General features: G+C 41.3%; 1 protein-coding gene across 4 annotated transcripts in view; it reads right to left on the reverse strand.

Moving 5' to 3' along the window:
• LOC310873098 (carnosine synthase 1-like) overlaps nt 1-8,207 on the reverse strand; it is a 59,816-nt gene that overhangs the window by 48,993 nt on the left and 2,616 nt on the right. Inside the window, exon 1 of one of the 4 annotated variants that reach the window (XR_014570456.1) lies at nt 1,422-1,507. The exons of the other annotated variants lie outside the window; for them this stretch is intronic. The gene's annotated coding sequence lies outside the window, so the exon portion shown is untranslated. Of the gene's footprint in view, nt 1-1,421; nt 1,508-8,207 lie in introns of those variants that run through there. 4 annotated transcript variants of the gene reach the window in all.

An 8,207-nucleotide genomic window follows, 5' to 3' on the forward strand; every position in this document is an offset into this window, starting at 1 on the left:
AATTCTTTTACTTGTCTATAAAGCCCTCAATGGTCTCGCACCTTCCTACCTACATGACTGCTTGCCTGAATATGTCCCAAACCGCCCGCTAAGGTCTTCTACTGCTGGCCTGCTCGCTTTGCCTAAAAAAATGGCAACTAAAAAATACGGGGAAGCAGCTTTTTGCTTCTACGGGCCATCGGCATGGAACAAGCTCCCTCTGTATCTTCGTCAGGCAGCCTCTGTAGACATTTTTAAAGCTCAGCTCAAGACCCACTTCTACAACATTGCCTTTAAGTGATCTTATATTTTGTGTTATTCATGTCCTCACTGTATTGCACTGCTTGTTTTTTAATGTCGTTGCCTTGCTTTTCTTTTATGCTTTGCTTTTATTTTATTCTCCATTGTTCTGTAAAGCACTTTGAGCTGCATTTGATGTCATGAAAGGTGCTATACAAATAAAGTTTTATTATTATTATTATTATTATTATTCCACGAGGGGTCATGGAAGGAGAGTCCACGTCGCGGCCCTGGGAGTATTGACGAGATCGGCGAGATCGACAAGATACTGCTAATCCTTTCACCACTACAAGCAACAGTTACAAGACCACAACAGCCACAAGCTACGCCAAAGCTGCAAGCTACAAGCCACAAAGCTACAGAACACCCAAGAGAAAACATCATGCCTGGAGATAGACACAAAGATCAATGTCGAAAACGAGGGACCTCCTCAAAACCGGCACTGACAGTCATATCTGTGACCATCTGTGAACAAAACAAACCATCCTAGCCGATCTATGCAGCAAGCAACAATGTGATGTTCTCTGCTCGCAAGAGACGCACAGAGGGAGTGAAAATAACCGCCCCACTATACCAGGAATGGTCCTGGCCATTGAGCGACCTCACCGGCAGTACGGCAGTGCTATATTTGTAAAAACAGGCCTAAGATACAGACATGTCAGATGACCATGATATCGAAGTCCTGTCTGCTGAGTTAAACAGTGTTGTAATAACATCCGTCTATAAACCACCAGCTGTAGACTTCATATTTCCCCAGCCAATCCCTAAAGTACACAGTAAACCACAGATCAGAATTGGTGACAGGATGGAGAAGCAGTAGAGGACTGGATGGATCCTAACCAGCTAAGTCTTATCCATGACCCCAAGCTACCACACTCCTTTTTCAGTGCTCGCTGGAAACGTGGCTACAACCCAGATCTCACCATGGACACAAGTAACATCGTTGGACTGTGTAAGAAGACTGTGCTGGACCCTATTCCATCAACCCAACACCGTCCCATTGGGGTCCTAATCAATGCAGTTGTAGTCCCAACCATCGTGCCCTTTAAAAGGTTTCAACTACAAGAAAGCAGACTGGAAAGGTTTCACCAATGGCCTGGAAGAGAAGACCAGTTAGCAAGAGCTACGATCAATTTGCTAACCTGGTGCTGAAAACTGCTCGGAAATACATCCCACGAGGCTGTAGAGTTGAATATATACTTTCCAGAGACTGACAACGACGTCAGCATGTTTGAAGCAGATCCCATCTCAGATGAAACAACTGTCCAAGGTGAGAAGGTGATGGAAAGCATTGCCGAAGAGCGAAGCAAGACCTGGAACGCTCTTATTGAGTCCACAGACACTTATTCACAAGCTACGGGGCGATCCTAAAGCAGCTCCTCAGCACGCAAAAGTCACTGCCAACCAAGTTGCCAACCAATTGCTCGAAAATGGAAAGAGTAGAAAGAGAGGGAAAAAGACCAAGCTGAACCGCAAGCAATACACCGAGGACCCTGCTTTTACAAGACAGCTTACCATGGAAGATCTGGAAGAGGGAATCTCTATCCTCAAACCAGGAAAGGCAATCCTTGGACTGGATAACATCGCAACAGATTAACCCATTCTGACCGGGCACCCATTTTGGTGTCGGCATCATGTTATGCTTTAGCTATTGAAAAATAGCAGATCTACAAGCTCATATCGCGCCACCGAGTGGCGCGATACGAGCTTGTAGGTCTGCTATTTTTGAAAAATCACTTAAAAAAAAAAATCTGATCTCAGGTCAGAATGGGTTAATAATGAAACTGTCAGGATGTAATAGACATTTTTAGAATCTGATCTCAGGTCAGAATGGGTTAAGCACTTCGGTCTCAAGGCAAAGACGTGGCTTCTACAGCTCTACAATGAGTGCTTATCAACACACAAGCTCCCTAACATCTGGGAAAAAAGCCCACATTATAGCACTGCTGAAACCGGGGAAAGATCCATCCGCTCCCAAGAACTTCAGACCAATCTCACTTTTGAGCCACACCTACAAGCTCTTAGAACGTCTGATCCTCAACAGAATTGGCTCCTCTGTTGACAAACACCTCATCCCTGAACAAGCAGGTTTCCGCCCTGGCAAGTCGACAACTAGCCAAGTACTCAACCCAGTACATCGAAGACGGTTATGAGGAAGGGATGGTAACAGGTGTGGTGTTTGTCGACCTCTCAGCTGCCTATGACACAGTCAACCACAGACGCCTCTTCAGCAAGATACTGGAGACCACAAGAGACATCTGTCTGACAGAGCTGATTGAAAACAGGCACTTCTTTGTTGAACTAGGAGGAAAGAAAAGCAGGTGGCGAAGACTCAAGAATGGCCTTCCACAGGGAAGTGTGCTTGCACCACTTCTCTATAACATCTACACCAACGACCAACCAAAAAGTGCAGACACTCAGCGCTACATCTATGCAGACGATCTCGGCATAGCTGCACAAGCCACTGACTTCAAAGTTGTGGAAGACAGACTCTCCAATGCTCTGGCAGAGCTAACACCCTACTATGAAGAGAACCACCTACGTGCAAACCCATCTAAGACTCAGGTGTGTGCCTTCCACCTGCGAAATCGTGAAGCCAAGCGCCGACTGAAGGTCAGCTGGTCAGGAACCCCCCTTGAACACTGTGAGCACCCTGTCTACCTATAGGGGTAACCCTGGATAGATGTCTCTCCTTTAAGACCCACACAGAGAAGACCAAGTGTAAAGTGAGTGCGCGGAACAACGTAATCCGCAAGCTCACTGGCACAACCTGGGGTGCTAACCCACAGACTATTAACCCATTCTGACCGGGCACCCATTTTGGTGTTCGCATCATGTTATGCTATAGCTATTGAAAAATAGCAGATCTACAAGCTCATATCGCGCCACCGAGTGGCGCGATACGAGCTTGTAGGTCTGCTATTTTTTGAAAAATCGAAGAACGACTGACATTTTTAGAATCTGATCTCAGGTCAGAATGGGTTCATCAGACCAGTGTGTGTCCAGTGGAAACCTCGTGTGAATCTGATCTCAGGTCAGAATGGGTTAAGTCAACCGCACTAGCTCTCTGCTACTCAGCTGCCGAGTATGCCTGCCCCGTGTGGAAGCGATCTGCCCATGCCAAGAAGGTGGACCCCGCCCTTAATGCTGCCACCTTATCACAGGCTGTCTGAAACCTACACCCACAGACCGTCTGTACATCCTGGCAGGCATAGCCCCACCAGAGATACCACGGAATGCAGCAAGCACAAAAGTCTAACGACGAAAGACACCCTCTCTTCGGCCATGTGCCAGCCGAAAGCCGTCTTAAATCCAGGAAAAGTTTCCTGAATAGGATCCCTCTGCTCGGAACACCGAGCATAAGTAGTGAGAGAGTCACTCAGTGGGAAGAAAGGACTGGCAATCTCCCACCAGCTACAACGATGGGAGTTAAAGGCTAGCGAGGCACTGCCCCCTGGAGCAGACTCAACCTACGCAGTGTGGAAATGCCTAAATAGATTCAGATCTGGTGTGGGGGGGCGAGCAAAAGCCACTCTCGTAAAATGTTTTTTTTTTTTTTATGACGAGGACATTGTGTGTGACTGTGGCACTGAGCCGCAGACGCCCCCTGCTGGAACATCCCTGCACTGCACAGCATCGGACTTGGCAGAGTTCAGCGGAAAGGGACAGCCATGTGTTCAGCTGAGGCTGAACCACATCTAAAGGAAAGGGACAGCAATGTGTTCAGCTGAGGCTGAACCACATCTAAAGGAAAGGGACAGCCATGTGTTCAGCTGTGGCTGAACCACATCTAAAGGAAAGGGACAGCCATGTGTTCAGCTGTGGCTGAACCACATCTAAAGGAAAGGGACAGGAAGGGATCTAAAGGAAAGGGACAGCCATGTGTTCAGCTGAGGCTGAACCACATCTAAAGGAAAGGGACAGGAAGGGATCTAAAGGAAAGGGACAGGAAGGGATCTAAAGGAAAGGGACAGCAATGTGTTCAGCTGTGGCTGAACCACATCTAGCGTGTGTTGTAACTATAACTGTATTGTGGACACGATGAGAAGAAGATTCCACGAATGCCCGATCCTTACAATCCATACAGACTATACCTATAAATATATAATCCATAGACTGTACCTATAAATATATAATCCATACAGACTATACCTATAAATATATAATCCATACAGACTATACCTATAAATATATAATCCATACAGACTATACCTATAAATATATAATCCATACAGACTATACCTATAAATATATAATCCATAGACTGTACCTATAAATATATAATCCATAGACTATACCTATAAATATATAATCCATAGACTGTACCTATAAATATATAATCCATAGACTGTACCTATAAATATATAATCCATAGACTATACCTATAAATATATAATCCATAGACTGTACCTATAAATATATAATCCATAGACTATACCTATAAATATATAATCCATAGACTATACCTATAAATATATAATCCATAGACTATACCTATAAATATATAATCCATAGACTATACCTATAAATATATAATCCATACAGACTATACCTATAAATATATAATCCATAGACTATACCTATAAATATATAATCCATACAGACTATACCTATAAAAATATAATCCATAGACTATACATATAAATATATAATCCATACAGACTATACCTATAAATATATAATCCATAGACTGTACCTATAAATATATAATCCATACAGACTATACCTATAAATATATAATCCATACAGACTATACCTATAAATATATAATCCATAGACTATACCTATAAATATATAATCCATAGACTATACCTATAAATATATAATCCATACAGACTATACCTATAAATATATAATCCATAGACTATACCTATAAATATATAATCCATAGACTATACCTATAAATATATAATCCATAGACTATACCTATAAATATATAATCCATAGACTATACCTATAAATATATAATCCATAGACTATACCTATAAATATATAATCCATACAGACTATACCTATAAATATATAATCCATACAGACTATACCTATAAATATATAATCCATAGACTATACCTATAAATATATAATCCATACAGACTATACCTATAAATATATAATCCATAGACTATACCTATAAATATATAATCCATAGACTATACCTATAAATATATAATCCATAGACTGTACCTATAAATATATAATCCATAGACTATACCTATAAATATATAATCCATAGACTATACCTATAAATATATAATCCATAGACTATACCTATAAATATATAATCCATAGACTATACCTATAAATATATAATCCATAGACTATACCTATAGATATATAATCCATAGACTATACCTATAAATATATAATCCATACAGACTATACCTATACATATATAATCCATAGACTATACCTATAAATATAATCCATACGTCGTTGTACAGCTGACAACGATCAACGATTAAAACGATATAATACATAATACCAATTAGTATTAAAACGATATAAAACATAATACCAAATGGTATCATCAAAGTGGAGAAATAAAGGACCAAAGTTTCTGAAAGTTTTTAGTTTATATTTTTAAATGGTATATTTTTTGAGGTTTTATTCCACAATACTCTGATCTTTTTTAATCCTATGTATATATATATACATACCATACCGTATATATGTATATACCTGACAAAGTACGAAAATAACTAAAACTAAAGCTAGACTATAACTAAGCATTTTCACCAAAATAAAAACTAAAACTAAAACTAACTGAATTAGGGAAAAAAGTCAAAACTGACTAAAACTAAACTATAATGAACTGTCATATCATCATGCACCTTCACATGAACTACCTACTACCTGCAGCCACACACACACACACACACACACACACACACACACACAATTGCAACATGTATGCAAATCTAATCTAATCAAATGGTGTGTGTGTGTGTGTGTGTGTGTGTGTGTGTGTGTGTGTGTGTGTGTGTGTGTGTGTGTGTGTGTGTGTGTGTGTGTGTGTGTGTGTGTGTGTGTGTGTGCGTGCGTCTGTGCGTGCGTGTGTAGGGTGTTAACCCAGCTACTACCCTACTGGGTAAATAACAAAATATTAAATACATGTTAATCTGAGATAAATAATAATAACAATCTGTAGAAAACAGAAACACACACTAAACACTGTTAACCCATTTTACCCGTCTGTAAAACAACTGCCCCATTTTACCCGTCTGTAAAACAACTGCCCTTTTACCCGTCTGTAAAACAACTGCCCTTTTACCCGTCTGTAAAACAACTGCCCTTTTACCTGTCTGTAAAACAACTGCCCTTTTACCCGTCTGTAAAACAACTGCCCTTTTACCTGTCTGTAAAACAACTGCCCTTTTACCTGTCTGTAAAACAACTGCCCTTTTACCCGTCTGTAGAACAACTGCCCCCTTTTACCCGTCTGTAAAACAACTGCCCCCTTTTACCCGTCTATAAAACAACTGCCCTTTTACCCGTCTGTAAAACAACTGCCCTTTTACCCGTCTGTAAAACAACTGCCCTTTTACCCCTCTGTAAAACAACTGCCCTTTTACCTGTCTGTAAAACAACTGCCCTTTTACCTGTCTGTAAAACAACTGCCCTTTTACCTGTCTGTAAAACAACTGCCCTTTTACCTGTCTGTAAAACAACTGCCCTTTTACCCGTCTGTAAAACAACTGCCCTTTAACCCGTCTGTAAAACAACTGCCCTTTAACCCGTCTGTAAAACAACTGCCCCTTTTACCTGTCTGTAAAACAACTGCCCCTTTTACCTGTCTGTAAAACAACTGCCCTTTTACCCGCCTGTAAAACAACTGCCCTTTTACCCATCTGTAAAACAACTGCCCCCTTTTACCCCTCTGTAAAACAACTGCCCTTTTACCCGTCTGTAAAACAACTGCCCTTTTACCCGTCTGTAAAACAACTGCCCTTTTACCTGTCTGTAAAACAACTGCCCTTTTACCCGTCTGTAAAACAACTGCCCTTTTACCTGTCTGTAAAACAACTGCCCTTTTACCCGTCTGTAAAACAACTGCCCCTTTTACCTGTCTGTAAAACAACTGCCCCTTTTACCCGTCTGTAAAACAACTGCCCTTTTACCCGCCTGTAAAACAACTGCCCTTTTACCCATCTGTAAAACAACTGCCCTTTTACCCGCCTGTAAAACAACTGCCCTTTTACCTGTCTGTAAAACAACTGCCCTTTTACCTGTCTGTAAAACAACTGCCCTTTTACCCGTCTGTAAAACAACTGCCCTTTTACCTGTCTGTAAAACAACTGCCCTTTTACCCGTCTGTAAAACAACTGCCCCTTTTACCCGTCTGTAAAACAACTGCCCCTTTTACCTGTCTGTAAAACAACTGCCCTTTTACCCGCCTGTAAAACAACTGCCCTTTTACCTGTCTGTAAAACAACTGCCCTTTTACCTGTCTGTAAAACAACTGCCCTTTTACCCGCCTGTAAAACAACTGCCCTTTTACCCATCTGTAAAACAACTGCCCTTTTACCCGCCTGTAAAACAACTGCCCTTTTACCTGTCTGTAAAACAACTGCCCTTTTACCCGCCTGTAAAACAACTGCCCTTTTACCCATCTGTAAAACAACTGCCCTTTTACCCGCCTGTAAAACAACTGCCCTTTTACCTGTCTGTAAAACAACTGCCCTTTTACCCGTCTGTAAAACAACTGCCCTTTTACCCGCCTGTAAAACAACTGCCCTTTTACCCGCCTGTAAAACAACTGCCCTTTTACCTGTCTGTAAAACAACTGCCCCTTTTACCTGTCTGTAAAACAACTGCCCTTTTACCTGTCTGTAAAACAACTGCCCTTTTACCTGTCTGTAAAACAACTGCCCTTTTACCTGTCTGTAAAACAACTGCCCTTTTACCTGTCTGTAAAACAACTGCCCTTT

The sequence above is a fragment of the Protomyctophum parallelum genome (assembly GCF_964188405.1).
Source record: "Protomyctophum parallelum genome assembly, chromosome: 16".
In the NCBI taxonomy this organism is placed as follows: Eukaryota; Metazoa; Chordata; class Actinopteri; order Myctophiformes; family Myctophidae; genus Protomyctophum; species Protomyctophum parallelum.